Source organism: Pyrus communis, chromosome 11, assembly GCF_963583255.1.
Source record: "Pyrus communis chromosome 11, drPyrComm1.1, whole genome shotgun sequence".
NCBI lineage: Eukaryota > Viridiplantae > Streptophyta > Magnoliopsida > Rosales > Rosaceae > Pyrus > Pyrus communis.
This window is the reverse complement of record NC_084813.1, coordinates 10060050-10077762: the sequence shown is the minus strand read 5'-3', so window position 1 is coordinate 10077762 and position 17713 is coordinate 10060050.

Sequence of the window (17713 nt, the reverse complement as noted above, 5' to 3'; positions counted from 1 at the left end):
CTTTGTTTTGCTGTAAACATGAGGAACTAATTTCGTTTTGGCTAGAGGAGACTTTGAAACCATGATTATATTTGTAATATGAATTGATTACTTCCAGTTGTGATTTCATAAATCGTGACTGCAATTTATTTAACTGTTGGATTAAGAACTTATTCTTGTATGTTAATTAAGAGGGCCCGCTTAGTTTGCATGCATGAATTTGATTGTAAAATATAAGGGAGTTTCACATAATCGTTATGAACTTATATTCACAAGTAGTGAAGGTCGCTGGTCACGATCGTGTTAAGTTCAATTCCTGGCATGAGTATCATGATGTCATAGTTATGAATGCCTTGTCAATGCTTATGATTTTCATGAAACTTAATGATCTTTGCTTGTGTTTCTATTATGCAGTTCATGTAGGGAACTTGGGAAGAATAATTTGGTTGCCGATGCATTGTCCATCCAATTTAATGACTTAAGGAAAATCTGAGGATTAATTCGTGATGTCACAGTTAATCTGGGGTGTTGAGGTTCATGGTTTATTGAAAAAGCAACTGGAAATCAATTTGTATGCAAGTGTGTCAAGTGTGGAGAAGGACCCTCTAGCTAGCTCATCACCCATTAATTCACCCAATTTTGTATTAAACTTATTTTGTTTCTGCAATTTACTTGTTTTTACTTCAAATTCGTCAAAAACCCAATCCCCTTTACTTTGTTGTGTCAAATTAGCTAGAATCTGTCCTATTTGTGTTTTTAAGTGTTTTGAATCAAGTTAAAGTTAGAATTCGTCCAAAGTAAGTCCTAGTGTCTAGTTTGAGTCTTTTTTATTGTTTTGTGCTGTTTTGAGTCATATAAGTCTAGTTAAGTGTTTTCTAGCCTAGTTTTATGTTTTAAAGTCAGTTTTAAGTAGACTAGCAATCCCACCTAATCCCCGGCCTAGAACGATCCCTACTTGCATCTTTACTACAATTGTCAACAAGAGAGTTTAATTTGAGTGCTATTTTATATCACATCAATAACACTCTTAGAAATCCTAAAGGAGTTTGCCATAGGTGTGGTGGTAATGGACACTGGGCGCGTACTTGTTGTACCCCAAAACATCTGGTGGATTTGTATTAAGCTTCCTTCAAGGAGAAGGGTGTTGAAACCAATTTTATCAACCAAGCTAAACTGATGGATATACCTGATCCAGTATTCGATTTATTAGGGCAATTGAACACAACCCACATGGATCTCTCAAACTTCATTGTGGAAAGAGGGAATGAAGCGTATCGGTCCGATTGAATAATTTCTGTTTAATGTACTCTTGTTATCTGAATTTGTAGTTTAAAACTTGCATTTTCAATTCAATAAAAATGGCATTTCAATTTCCTTTTATAATGAATAAACTGTTTTTAACTGTGATTTCCTTACTCAGAAAGCATAGATAAAAACTATGGTTGTTGTCAAAACATGAGCAATGGCGGAGATATTTGTCGTGCAAACAGCGTAACTACGCATACAATACTTCGAGATCGAAAGTATTTCTCAAGCTTGATACTTACAAATGTAAACGTAACAACAATATTAGGCCAATCAGATGCAATTGAATACTCAGGAAAAGCCCAGATCATGTTACCAAATGGAACAATATTATCCATACAGAATGCGTTGTACGCTACTCGATATGCTCGAAATTTGTTGGGTTTTAAAGACATGTTTAAATGGATACCACATTGAAACGAAAAGTGCAGAAAATGTGAAATATCTATGCATTACCTCTGATACCTAGAAGCGTATATTGGAGAAGTTGCGTGGTTTATCGAGTGGATTGTATTATACATACATAAAGACAATTGAAGCACATACTGTCATGAACTAGAAGTTCATTGATTCAAAAGTTTATATGCTTTGGCATGACCGTCTGGGTCATTCAGGATCCACCATGATGCGTAGGATTATTACCAACTCTAATGGACATCCATTATTAAGCAGACACATTGCTATCCCAAATGATAACCCTTGCAAGGGTTGTTCTTAAGGGAAGTTGGTAATTAGACCATCACAACTAAAGATTGATGTTGAATCCCCATCATTTTTGCAAATAATTCAAGGGGATATTTGCGGGCCTATTCAACCACCTTATGGACCATTTTGATATTTTATGGTTTTGGTTGATGCATCTACCCGGTGGTTATATGTTTGCCTATTGTTTACTCAAAATGTAGCTTTTACGAGACTTCTTGCTCAGATAAATAAGTGGCGATCACAGTTCCCAGATCACCCTATTAAGTCAATCTGACTTGATAACGCTGGTGAATTTACGTCTCAAACCTTTGATGATTACTGCATAACACTGGGCATTGATGTTGAACACCCTGTTTCTCATGTCCATACTCAAAATGGTTTAGCAGAAGCATTTATCAAGCAGCTTCAATTAATAGCTCGCACTTTACTTATGAAAACAAAATTGCCAGTCTCTGCATGGGGACATGCCATCTTACATGCTGCATCATTGGTTTGATTAAGACTAGCCAACCATCAATACTCATCAATACAACTCGTGTTTGGGCATTAGCCAAACATTTCACATTTACGAGTTTTTGGTTGTGTTGTTTATGTGCCTATTGCACCACCACAACACATTAAAATGGGACCGCAGTGCAGACTGGGAATTTATGTGGGCTTTGATTCACTATCTATTATTGGATATTTGGAACCCTTTACAGGTGATATGTTTACAGCTCATTTTGCTGATTGCCACTTTGATGAGACAGTCTTCTCGTTATTAGGGGGAGAAAAACCGTTCCAGAAGAACAGCAAGAGCTGGCTTGGGTTGTACCTACCTTATCTCATTTTGATCCACGAAGCACTTAATGTGAGAATGAAGTAAAAAGTGATAGGAGCATATTTATGTGACTTAGTTAGCTTATTTTCTTGCATTTACATAGCTAATTTCTACTTATTAGAATGTTTAAAACTATTTTTGTGTGTTTTCAGGTTCAAATGAAAAAGTTGCCAAGAAAGTGCAATTTGGAGCATTTTAGAGCAGTTTTGGGCTTGGATTGGATAGCACATGCATGGAGCAAGGTAGATGAACGTTTTTGAAGATCAAAAGAGGCTAGGAATGTGCTTAACATCTGGAAGAATTGATTCAAGACTTGGAAGATAAGGAATCAGCTATAAAGAAGGAAACCTTATCCAAATTACCTTATCTTATCCAAACCTTATCAAATCATACCTTATCTTATTCTATCCTAATCTTTTGCTACCTTAATTCCAGCTGCAAGGAGGACATCTAAATGACATTAGGATACCTAAATATCAGGTTTCTAGAAGCCCTATCCCTATCCCTAAAAATATGCCGCATGTACCCCTTCTAGAAGCAATGTTTCCTGCTGTTTATTCCTTGTCCTCCTTGGAATCTGAATGAAAGTGTCTTTTTTCCTTGTTGATTTGGAGTCCTAATTCCACTCCTTTTCAGCCTATGTCGTGCCTTCCCCTCTCCCTATAAATACCTTGTGCCGCATCAATCATTCAACACCCATCTCTCACCACAATTCGTACCACACAACCATCAATCACAGAAATCACCCTTTGTGTCGCAGCTTGCAAGGAGAAAGGAGAGGAGACCCTTGGAGCCGTGCCCTGCCATTCAAGCTTGGATTGCTGAAACGTCCTAGGTGTATTGTATCTTTTGTTTTCAATGTTTAATTTCAGTTATCTTTGTTTAAGTGCGAACATGAGGAACTAAACTCGTTTTAGCTAGAGGTGGAAGCCATGAACATATATGTGCTATGAATTGATTTCCTCCAGTTATTGTTTCATAAAACATAAATGCGATTTACTTATTTGTTTGATTGATAACTTATTCTTGTATGTTGATAAACGATGCATACTTAGTTTGCATGCATGAATTTGATGCTAAAATATAAGGGAATTTCACCTAATAGTTATGAACTTATATTTACAAGTAGTGGAGGTTGCTAGTCATAATCGTGTTAAGTAAATCCATGACAAGAGTATCATGCAGTTCATAGTTACGAATGTCATGTCAATGCTTATGATTTTCATAGAACTTAATGATCTTTGATATGTATCTCTATTATGCAGTTCATATAGGGAACTTGATAAGAATAATTTGATTGCATCGCTGAGTCTAATTCAATGAAATTAGTAAAATCTGAGAGTTAATTTGTGCAGTTCACGGTTAACTTGGGGCATTGTCATTCATGGTTTATAGAAATAATAACTGGAAATCGATTTGTATGCATATGTGTCATGTGTGGAGATGAACCCTCTAGCTAGCCATTCACCAATTTAAACACCCAATTTCATCCAAGTTGTTTAGAGTCTTTAATTCTATTTGTTTTTACTGTAATTTTGTCAAAACCAATCCCCCCTTTAATATTTCGTGTTTACTTAGTTAGAACCTATTTTAATTTGTTTCTTTTAGTGTTTTGAGTCAAAGTTAAGTTAGAGTTCATCCAAAGTAATCCTTAGTTTCTATTTTGAGTCGTTCTAGTTTGTTTTAAGTCATTAGAGTCTAGTTTAGTGTTTTTGAGTCCAATTTGAGTAGATTAGTATCCCTTCTAATCCCCGGCCTAGAACGATCCCTACTTACATATACTACAATTATAGGGTTTAATTTGTGTGTTAGTTTATATCACATCAAAAAGGATCGTTCATCTTCAAAGTATTGCTAATCAAATGCTAGATGCATTTAATGATACTTCGAAAATGACAAAATCACGTATACCAGCTGCAAATGCACCTGCAAGAATTGATGTCCCTGTTGGACAAAATAAAGTGGCAACGAATGATTCATCCAGTGCACGCGTAAAGCGTGGTAGACCCCCAGGTTCAAAAGATTCAGTCGCTCGAAAGAGAAAAATGAGGGCACATCTGAATCCAAATGAAATCATTTAGGAAAAGAAAATGAATGATAAATCCACAATTCATGATTTTGAACTTTCAGAAAAGGAAAATGTCTTTGATGAGACACATGTCTCTAAAGAGACAGAAGTACATGAAAGCAAAGAAATCTCCATAAATTATGCATGTACTAACGAATTGTGGGATCGATATGAAATAATCATTAACGACATGTTTGCATTTGCAGTAGCCAGTGAAATCATATTAAGCGATGATATTGAGCCTCGCTCTGTTGATGAATGAAAATAGAGACAAGATTGGCCTAAGTGGAAAGATGCAATCCAAGCATAATTAAATTCCTTGGAAAGGTGAAGTGTTATTGAATCGGTAGTCCAAACCCTGCCTGGTGTAAACCCCGTGGGTTACAAATGGGTATTCACAAGAAAACGCAACGAAAAAAGTGAGATTGCAAGATATAAAGCATGACTCGTTGCACAAGGTTTTTCACAAAGACCTGGAATTGATTATGAGGAGACATACTCTCCCATAATGGACGCAATTACGTTCCGTTACTTAATAAGTTTGGTGGTTTCAGAAAAACTTGACATGCGACATATGGATGTCATCACCGTGTATCTATATGGAGAATTAGATACTGACATATATATGAAAGTTCCAGAAGGACTTAAGTTGCTCGAAATGACTAACAAACCACGAGGTATGCTCTCAATCAAATTAAGGCGATCATTGTATGGGCTGAAATAATTTGGACGAATGTGGTATAATTGTCTCAATGAATATTTGATCAAAGAAGGATATACCAATAATGTCATCTGCCCTTGTGTGTTCATTAAGAAATCAAATTTTGGATTTGTTATAGTGGTAGTATATGTTGATGATATCTAGTTGGAACCCCTGAATAACTCAATAAAGCTGCTGAATATCTAAAAAACAAATTTGAAATGAAAGATCTTGGAAAAACAAAATATTGTCTCGGCCTGCAGATCGAGCATTGTGCTAATGAAATTTTGGTTCATCAATCAACTTGCATTGAAAAACTCCTGAAGCGATTTGGCATGGACAAGGCTTATCCACTCAGCACGCCAATGGTCATTTGTTCTTTGGACATTAAGAAAGATCCATTACGTTCAAAAGAAGATGATGAAATGGTTCTTGGTCCAGAAGTACCATATTTGAGTACAATAGGTGCTTTATTTTATTTAACAAGGTATAGCTCTACTCCAACAATTTGTCATTGGAAGGGAGTCAAAGATGTATTGCGATATCTTCGTGGGACAACATATATGGGTCTTTTTTATTTAGACAAATCCACAAATGACCTGATCCTTGTTGGATATGCAGATGCTAGTTTTCTTTATGATCCGCACAAAGCCCGCTCACAAGCTGGATATGTGTTCACTAATGGAGATACAGTAATTTCATGGCGCTCAACAAAGCAAACATTAGTTGTTACATCTTCCAATCACTCGGAAATACTTGCTTTACATGAAGCAAGTCATGAATGTTCTTGGTTAAGATCAATGATCCACCATATTTGGAATTCATGTGGTTTACCTTCAAAGACAGACACTCCAACTGTCATAATGCAGCCTATGTTGCCCAAATAAAGGAAGGATTCATCAAGGGCGATAAGACTAAACACATATTTCCAAAGTTTTTCAGTGCACATGATCTTCAGAAGGCTAAAGTTATTGAAGTCAGACAAATCCGTTCCAATGAAAATCTGGCATACATGTTCACCAAGTCTCTACCAAAGTGCACGTTTCAGAAGCTAGTGTAGGGAATCGGATTATGTCGGCTTACCAATCAGCTAAATTTGAAGAATGCGGAATCAGAGGGAGATATAATTCAAGGGGAGCATCCATGATACATGCTTGTTGTACTATTTTTCCTTCGACTAGGATTTTTCTCACTAGGTTTTTCCTATCAAGGTTTTAACGAGGCAACATAAGCATGCTTAACACTATATCAACAATCCGGGTAAAGTTGTACTCTTTTTCCTTTGTTATGGTTTTTTCCCACTGAGTTTTTCCAAGCAAGGTTTTAATGAGGCAGCTAATGTTGATATGTAGGCATCCAAGGTAGAGTGTTGTAAATAGTGGGAATGTATGCCCACATGCCTTTTCTTTGTTGTATAGCAATCATCCACTTTCTGTAAAGTAATCACGGATGTTGTTGGATTAGTCACGGGTGTAATTTTCATTCACTATAAACCTACGGATGTGGCTCTATAAATAGACCACTTCGCAAGTGATCAAGATACAACAACTGAAAGAGAAAACTACCGAGAGCAATAATATCAGTATCTCTCCCCTTCTCTTTTATCTGCAATCCTTTTCTGTTAGAGCTATGAAACAAAACAGTGTGATATTCTGCACCTGCTTCATTCCTGTCCTTAGCAAAGGTTATCTCTCTAACATTTGCCTATTTATAACAAAAATATAATATAATAAAGACAAAAACTAAAATCTCATGATTAGAAAGCACTAACAAAAATGCCTATGCAATGCTGTGGGTTTTAAAACTGTATCAAATATGTAGAAAGTTATAATGTGTATATATACTATTTGTACATATGTGGAAATCTATTTACAACCCTAAAAAAAAAAAATCTCAATTTCGACATAACAAAAATAGTTGTCACATATCTTACTATGAATAATAATATATATGAAGGGATGCCCTAGAGTACACTGCACTAGGCAAAAACTGAGCAATACAAACCACAACAATCAGTTATACCAGAAATACTAACCAAGAAAGAGTTGATAGTAAAAAGTTTTACTTGAGTGCAGTCTGCATCTGTTGCAAGGGTGCAAGTGCTTTTCACTGGCAACATAAAAATTTATCTAGCCAAGAGACAAAATGTAATGGTTGTGAGTGGCAAGAAAAATTTCAACATAACTAAATGCGGTCAAAGTGTGAGCAATCATTGTTCATGTAATAAGGGAGTTTTAACAAAACACTCCCAGTACCATTCACTTTTAATGAAAAACCACATTTTTACCTTTCCCTGGTACTATTCACTACACCTTTATTTGTCATTTTTCATTAAAACTAATTTTTTTTTTTTTGGACTTTTCGTTAGTTTTCCTTTTAATTAATCATGCATATGAGAATCCATGTTTAATGAATAAACTTTGAAAATGAGATCGCGATTGCAAAAACATAAAAATAGAGAATTGTAAAGAAGCATAACCAATTTTTTACATTAGATTTTGAATGTTGATCTAAAGTTGGTGGAGAGTCGATTGGTGATGAACAACTCTATTCTTCCCCCTCTTTTAACCAAACAAAATTTCTTTTATGTCACTAAATATAAACCATAAATTTGTGTTTTCAAAGCTACAACAACATCACTCAGAACACCATGGAATGAAAAAAAAAAAAAAAAACAATCGAAAATTAACGTAAGCAAAGAAAAAGAAATCAAAACATAAAATAAAAATTCTGAACTAGTGACGCAGTACTTCACAAAAATAGATAAATACGAAATTTTATAGTTCTTGCTTTATAGATTTGTTGGAGCTTACATCTCCCAAGGAAGCCGTCTATACCACAGGTAATTATCCTAACCGTGATATTTTTTTCCACTTTCCTGAGTTACCTAGTGTTCCAAAAATCTCTTCAGCCTTAGAGTTTATCACTACACAACTTACATATCTAATTAGGACTTTTGAAAACTCTAGTATTGAAACCACCCTGGCATCCACATCATAACCCTCTAACACCCAAAACAAAATACCTAACCCGAGCCCTAGGGAACCACTGCCAATTTTAAATGAGCAAGCTTTGGTGCATGAACAACCTATGAATCAGTCCTTACCACCACCATCCATCGATCACTCCTCATCTCCCAATCCACCACCAGTTCATCCAATGACAACGAGGTCCAAGGCTGGGATACAAAAGCCACAATCCAATGGAAAAAAACTAGGGTTTGGTAGAAACCAAGAGGAAAAAGGTTAAGAACCTGCGGCATTCAATTAGGATCAAGTATAAGGCTTCTAGAAAGGATGTTTTAGAACATATTTCTGACTCTAAATCACCACACACGCGGTAAGGATGTAGGAGAGGGATTACAACTCCCAATCCACCAAGGAATGACATATATACAGCACACAAGGGATAAGGTCTCTAGAATCTGAGTTATGTATTTAAATGTATAACTAATCCCTTCTAAATAGCTAGAATTAAGGCACGAACTGATTTGGATAAGATAGGATAATGCTAGGTTTAGGAAAGGATAAGTTTGGTTAGGATAGGATAAGATAAGGTTAGATAATGTTCCTTATTTCTTACTCTTTCCTTATCTTCTTTGTATTTGAACTTGTTTCTCCAGATTTGTAGCATATTCCTAGCCTCTCTTGACTTCAATTTCATCCATCCACCTTGCTCCATATGCAAGCTATCCATAATAAGCCCAAAACTGCTCTAAAAGGCTCAAAATTGCATCTTGCCAACTTTGTCATTAGGACCTACAAACACACGAAAATAGCTTAAAACACTATAATAAGTAGTAATTAGCTAACTAAATGCAAGGAAACAACATAACTAAGTAGCATAAATATGCTCCTATCAAATTCCCCCACACTTAGCTTTTGCTAGTCCTCGAGCAAAACAAAACAAACAAAATAAACAAAACACAATCTAGACCTTCCAACAATTGCCTCAGGGATTTCCAATGCAACATGACATATTAAAGATTACTACTCCCATAGATTTTAGTTACCCCTACCCTCGAGCATATACTTAACCATAGTCACCACTCACCAGCTCCCATTTAATCAATTAAAACATGATTTTGAATGTAGTAACATGCCTTAGAAAATTCCCTCAATTCCTCACCGGATACACTCTACTTTCACACAGATTTTCTGGCTACATTCCCTACACTAGGTATAAGTGAGAAGATTGATGTAAATATGTAGACTGGCACTCACATAAGTTATAATCAAAGAAGGCAATTTCTGGAATTATTAACATGTATATGATCTCATGAACGGGATGCCACTACTTAGACGCGAGAACCAGGGATACCATATGATCAAACCAATTTTAAACTCGACATATTGAAACACATAACAATCAAGATCGAAGTTTAAGGGTTGTAACGGGGCTAAGATATTGGCTAACAAAGAAAGGTAAGGATGAACAAAAGTTCTTAAAGCAATAGTAAGCAAAGTAATGAAATAAACACTTAGAATTCACTTTTGAATGCAGAAATCAACTTTAAACACCAAGGGAAACTTCACACAACACTTAGGGCCAAATTCAAACTTTTAGACCCTTTCTTCAACAATCAACACTTGTGATTTCATTCTCACTTATTTTCAACTCCTTTTCTTTCTTTTCTTTCTTTTTTTCTTTCTTTTTCACGTTTTTTTTTTCCGTGCCCAATTCTTTCTTTGGCACACAAATCATACATCCTCCTAGATTCCATCGAAAATCCTTCCCCCACACTTGTTTTTTCTGCAAATTGTAGATCAAAAGGAATTCCCTCTAAGTCATGCTTCACTATACTTAGAACAAGGGTATGGATAGTCTTATTCTAGGCTAAGTAAGGATAGTGTGGCTAACAAAGAAAATAGGTTAACTAAGGCTCAACGGGGTTAAACCTACAATACATATGCAAAGGGTAAGGCTTTTTGGCTCTGGTTTTAACTAAACAACTTCATCTTGTTTTATGTTATGCACTCAATTTTATGCTTTGAATGAAATGAGCTTGAGTTCTAGTATTTGGAACTATAGTGATGAAATGCATTCTAAGTAGCAACCAAGCAAAGAATAATGAGATCATGCAACGACTTTAGAAAACAAAAACACCAAGATTAATAACTCTCCAAACAAAGTTTAGGCTTAAGTCTTTCAGGGTTGTAGCGTTAGTTTGAGTTTCTTCCTTCAAGCATGTTACAAAAACTGATTTTTTTCCTTTGTGATTACATGTGAATTCATAAATGTCAACTACAACTAAGCATAAAAAAAAGAGCATATCAAACTTCCACCCATGTTTGTAACTTTCTTTAACAGTCATGCAATTAAAAACCAAATCCTCATCATTGTGTTGGAAGGTATCCTAAGATACAAACGAACATAAAAACAAAAACGACTCTAAAAACAACTCTTTTTGGGTTTTAAAACACTCTTTTTCGATTTTTTATTTCAAATTTTCGGATTTTCTGTTTAAGACACATAAAAACACTTCAAAACACACTAAAAACACTTAAAAATAGTGAATAACAACATTAGAAGTGATAGGTGATAAAATCCCACGAAAATCATGCAAAAACAGCTTGTTTACCCCCCCACACTTAAATCAAACATTGTCCTCAATGTTTTAAGCATAGACTCACAAACAAACAAACAAATAACACAACTAACAAACATGACAATCATGGCAAAGTAAAAGCAATAAAGAGTAGGGTTTAGGAACACAAATTTGGTTGTGGAGTGTTGGAGATTCCTAGGTCTTCTTTATTTGCATGCATGGGTTGCCTCCCAAGAAGCGCTTGCTTTAACGTCTTCTAGCCGGACGACACTTCCACTTAAGCTTCATTGGAGCCCACAGCATGGAGGGGTATATCCTCCACTACATGCTCCTCAAAGTGCTCATAGTATGGCTCAATGAATGGGAGGGGATAATGATCCTCCCTGATTGTGGTGTTTTGGTTCCTAAAGTCCATGTAAACTCTCTTACCACCTTGGATTTGATTGGGAACCTGCACCAAAGAAGGTAACAACCTATTAGTTGAAATGGGAATTGGAATTGGGATTGGAGACTTACTAGGATGTTGCGGCAATGCCCCTAGGGCAGCCACCATCTCGCCAATTTTATCATTAGGCACGCCTAGATTGGGTGTTTTTAGGGTATTGACGTGCTCCTTGTGCTCTACTCCAATTCCTTCCTCGATGGTGGTTTTAGATGCATCCTTCTTTATTGGTGTTGAACGTTCCTGCCCTATATTTTTAATTACACCAATGGTAAAACAAGAACGAACATCATTAGGATTCTCAATAGATTCATAAACTTTAAAGTTAATCATATCACCACCAAACTCCATAGTTAAAGCTCCCTTGGCCACGTCAATCTTGGTGTGGGCTGTTTTCATGAAAGGTCATCCAAGTAAGATTGGCAATGGTGGAGAGTGAGCTGAATCCTCCATGTCAAGCACATAGAAATCTGCAGGAAAAATCAAGTGGTCTACCTGCACCAAAACATCTTCCAAAACTCCTCTCGGGTATGCATTAGATCGATCGGCTAATTGAATAATAACACCATCATTTTTAAGCTCTCCTAGATTCATAGATGCATAAACAGAATATGGCATGACATTAATTGATGCACCTAAATCTAGCATAGCATGTTCAAACCTTGTATTACCAATTACACAAGGGATAGTGAAACTACCTGGATCTTTGCATTTAGGTGGCAACTTTCTTTGCAACATTGCAGGGACATTCTCACTTACATGGACCACCTCTTTCTCCCAAATCTGTTTCCTTGTTGTACAAAGCTTCTTCAAAAACTTAGCATATTTGCTTTATTGCATCAAGGAGCGGGATATTGACGTGCACCTTCCTATATGTCTCCAGAATGTCTTTTTCATCCTCCTCAAATTGCATAAACCTGCTAGGAAATGGCACATTTAGTGGACTAGAACTAGAAAATTTTGAATTTGGACTTACCTTGGTGGTTTGGGATGGTTTTGGGGCTTTAAGGGGCTGTGGCAAGGGTTGTTCTACCCTTGATGTGGCCTTGTCCACTTCTTCCTCTTCGAGTAGCAACTTTTCATCTTCTTTTTGACTTGCTTTGGATGGTTTGGGGTTGATTCCAACTTCCTTGCCACTTCTCAACGTAATAGCTTTAGCGGTTTCAAAACCTCCATTTGGATTCACAACGGTTGAACTAGGAAGTTTGCCTTATTCTCTAAACTGCCCAAGGAACTCAGAAATCTGCCCTATTTGCTTTTTTTTGTCACTCATCTCCTTTTCATGGTTCGCTATTCTATTATTTTGATTTTGTAATCCCTGCGATATAGAAGTTAGTAATTGAATAGTTTGATCATTATCAATTAGCGAACCTGAGTTTTGTTGGGCAGTTTGTGATTGAGGTTGAGATTGTGTGAATGGCCTTTGATATATCCCAGGGGGTGGCTGTCGAATTCCTCCTTGTTGTTGAGGTTGTTGAGGCTCCCTGCGCTTGAAATTTGGGTGATCTCTCTATCCCGGATTATATGTATTTGAGTATGGATCATTCCTTTGCTGATTTTGGCCTTGAAAACCTATGTCATTGGTGCTTCCCCATCCTCCATTCTCTATCAATTGAGGACATTGATCATTGAGGTGCCCTTGCATAGAGCACACGCCACACACACTTGGTGTAATTCCTTGCACTTTGCATCATTCGGCAAACTGAGATACAAGCATAGTGAAGTTAGCTAATTGAGATTGAATTTTGGCTATTGAACTTACCTCATGGACTTGCTACCATGGGGTGTCTCTTTGTCCAACACCTTCATATTGTTGTGCATTCAAGGCTCGATTTGCAATTAAGACCTTGGCAACCACTGGTGTTTTGTTAACTAAAGCACCCCCTGTCGAGGCATCTAGTATTTGTCTCTCAATTGGAAGGAGTCCCTCGTAGAAATATTGAATTAAAAGTTCTTCCTTCATTTGATGTTAAGGGCATGATGCAACTAGAGTCTTGAAATGCTCATAGTACGCTGGAAAGGACTCTCATTGGCTTTGTTGAATGCCATTAATTCTCTTCCTCAAGAGAATGACTCTCGAAGTTGGGAAAAACTTCTCTAAGAATGTTCGCTTCATGCTTTCCCAAGAAGTGACGGTTCCGGATGCCAATTCGTATAGCCAATCTTTAGCCTTTTCCAAAAGAGAAAATGGAAAGGCCTTCATCTTCAAAATATTCCCATCGACATTGATGCGTGTCATGCTTAAACATACCACTTCAAACTCCTTAAGATGCTTGTTTGGATCTTCCATGGATAGCCCATGGTATTTCGGAATGTGATGCAACAAGCTAGACTTCAATTCGAACTCATCGGTCTTGCCTTGAGCTGCCATAGGATATTGAATGCATAAAGGCACGACATTGTCCAACCCCGAGGCTAGAAGTTCTTTGATTGTTTGATTGTCCGCATCCATGCTTTCTACTTCTTCAAATTCAGATTTGGATTCTGAACTTGAACTAGGTGGATTAGGTTCTGGTTGTTTCCTCTTTCTTCTCAAAGTTCGTTCAAAATCGTTGTCAAACTCCAAGATGTTTGGAAGAATAGGTTGAGAACTATGAGTCATAAACTAGTACCTGAAACAAGGAAACAAAACAAATCAGCAACCACTCTTAAAGGGCACGGCAAACACAAATAGAAAGACATAAATAAACACACGACACACTTAAACACGACACAAACAAAAGGGATTAGCAAGTTTGCTAATCTCCGGCAACGGCGCCAAAATTTGATGTGAAAATTAACTTGACACACAAATTAAACCCTATTGATGACAATTGTAGTATATATGCAAGTAGGGATCGTTCTAGACCGGGGATTAACTAGGGATGCTAATCAACACAAATAAGACTTAAAAACACTAATTTAGACTCTATAGACTTAAAACTAACTCAAAACACTCAAAATAGCAACAAACAATAAAAAAAGACTCAATTCTAGGCCTAACAAGTGATTTTGACGAAAATAAAACTTGACTCAAAAAAAGCTAAACTGACTCTAAACAACTCAATACTATCAAATAGACACAAAACTAACACTATGGGGATACTTAGACAAAATTTAACTAACTTAGACTCAAAATAAACAATGGAGATAGATTTAATCTAGTTCTAACTAAAGGACACAACTCAATGTCAAGGGGGGTTTATTTGGACGAATTTAAACCTAAACTTAACAGATTGCAAAACAACTTTAAAGACTTCAAATTAAGGTGAATTAAATGGGTGAAAGGCTAGTTAGAGGGTCCTTCTCCACACATGATATATGCATACAAACCAATTTCCTGTTATTATTCCTTTAAACTATGAATGACAACGCCCCAAGTTAGTTGCATCACACAACTAACTATCAGATTTTCCTTATTTTATTGAATTGAATGAATACGCATTACAATCAAATTATCTTTCTCAAGTTCTCTATATGAAACGCATAATAAAGATACATATCAAAAGTCATTAAGTTTTGTGAAAATCATAAGCATTGACAAGACATTCATCACTATGAAACGCATGAGACTCATACCAAGGATTCACTTAACACGATTGTGACTAGCAACCTCCACTACTTGTGAATATAAGTGAATAACTATTACGTGAAACTCCCTTATACTCTAGCATCAAATTCATGCATGCAAATTAAGTGTTGACCCTCAACTAACACACATAAACAAGTTTTGATAACTTAAATAAGCAAATCACATTCAAGACTCAAGAAACAATAACTGGATGTAATCAATTCATATAAAACATATAATCATGGCTTCGAATTCACCTCTAACTAAAAAGAAATTAGTTCCACATGTTCATCATAATTGAAAACCAAATTAACATAAACATTGAACTAAAACTAAGGATAGAAAGAACCAAGAACGTCCCACTCCAATGGCATGCACGACACTCCCTTGGATGGCAGATTGCATAAGTCCTCTTCTCCTTCCTTGCTTGCGGCACTAGGGTGATGTGGTGTGAATTATGGCTGAATGTATGAATGAATGAACGAGTGAATGAATGATTAAAACCTGCGGCAAAGGCTTGTATTTATAGGCTAGGTCTTGCACAATATCTGAAGGAAAAAGATTGCACAATCCAATGGGAAAAAGACTAGGGTTTGGCAAAAACCAAAAGGGAAAAGGTTAAGAACCTGCGGCGTTCAATTAGGATCAGGTATAGGGCTTCTAGAAAGGATGTTTTAGAACATATTTTTGACTCTAAATCACCACACATGCGGCAAGGATGTAGGAGAGGGATTACAACTCCCAATCCACCAAGGAATGGCATATATGCGGCACACAAGGGATAAGGTCTCTAGAATCTGAGTTATGTATTTAAATGTATAACTAATCCCTTCCAAATAGCTAGAATTAATGCACGAACTGATTTGGATAAGATAAGATAGGATAATGCTAGGTTTAGGAAAGGATAAGTTTGGTTAGGATAGGATAAGATAAGGTTGGATAATGTTCCTTATTTCTTGCTCTTTCCTTATCTTCTTTGTATTTGAACTTGTTTCTCCAGATTTGTAGCATATTCCTAGCCTCTCTTGACTTCAATTTCATCCATCCACCTTGCTCCATATGCAAGCTATCCATAATAAGCCCAAAACTGCTCTAAAAGGCTCAAAATTGCCTTTTCTTGCCAACTTTGTCATTGGGACCTACAAACACACGAAAATAGCTTAAAACACTATAATAAGTAGTAATTAGCTAACTAAATGCAAGGAAACAACATAACTAAGTAGCATAAATATGCTCCTATCACTCTGAATTCTTAATTTAGTTGGGATTTGAAGAGTCCATGTGTAATTATTCCTTGTTCATTTTTAATCAACCAGGATTTTATTTAATTTTGTTAATCTATGTGGATGACATTTTGATACCAGGGAACAATAATACTTAGATGGCTTGGTTAATCAAAAAGTTGGGCATTTTGTTTTCAATGTAGGATTTGGGTCCTTTAGATAACTTTGATTGATTCTTTTTCTCATCTCTCCAATATGGAGGCAATACACACACACACACACACACACACACACACACACACATCCACATCCACACCTTGCGGTACAAGGAATAATAATAAAAGAGTTTATCCTAAACTAGGAAGGAATCCTTTTAATCTAGGAAACCATATTACATTATAATACTGATTGATTTATGACTCCCACGTCAACACTTCCCTTCAAGTTGGTGCGTAAATATCTCTTAGGCCCAACTTGTCAAGTGAGTCACAAAATCTTCTAGCAGAGACAACATGTGTTAAGATATCTGTCGACTGTTCTTTTGTCTTCACGTATGGAATATCAATCAACTTCACATCTAGCTTTTCTTTGATGAGATGTTTGTCTACTTTAACATGCTTGGTTCTATCATGTTGCACTAGGTTGTTAGCTATTTCTCTCCCTGCTAGATTATCACAATACAACATCATAGACCCCTCTGGCTTTATCCCTATCTCAGTGAGAAGGATTTGCAGCCATAGAAGCTCACAAATTCCATAAGCTATTCCTCTGTACTCGACCTCTATTGAAGATCTTGCCACCACATTTTGCATCAGTGTATCCTTTCACTTCCATGTGTCCATGTTTTTTATACATCAATCCTTTCCCTGAAGCTCACTTTAAGTAACTCAAGATTCACATTACTGTTGCCATTTGGTCTTTACTTGGAGCATGCATGAACTGACTGACTACACTCACTGCATAAGCAATATCCAACTGGGTAAGGGACATATAAATTAATATTCCTACTAACCTTTGATACCTTTCCTTATTAGTCGAAATTTGATCCTGATAGATCGCTAGGTGATGATTTTGCATAATCAGAGTATCTGCCGGTTTACAAGCCAACATACCTGTCTTAGATAACAAATCCAATACGTACTTGCATTGTGACAAGTAAATCCCTGCATGAGGTGATGATTTTGCATAATCAGAGTATCTGCCGGTTTTCAAGCCAACATACCTGTCTTAGATAACAAATCTAATACGTACTTGCATTGTGACAAGTAAATCCCTGCACGAGGCCGAGCCACTTCAATTCTTAGGAAATACTTGAGTCCTCCTAAGTCATTCATCTCGAATTCAGCAGACAATTACCTTTGTAGTCTTTCAAT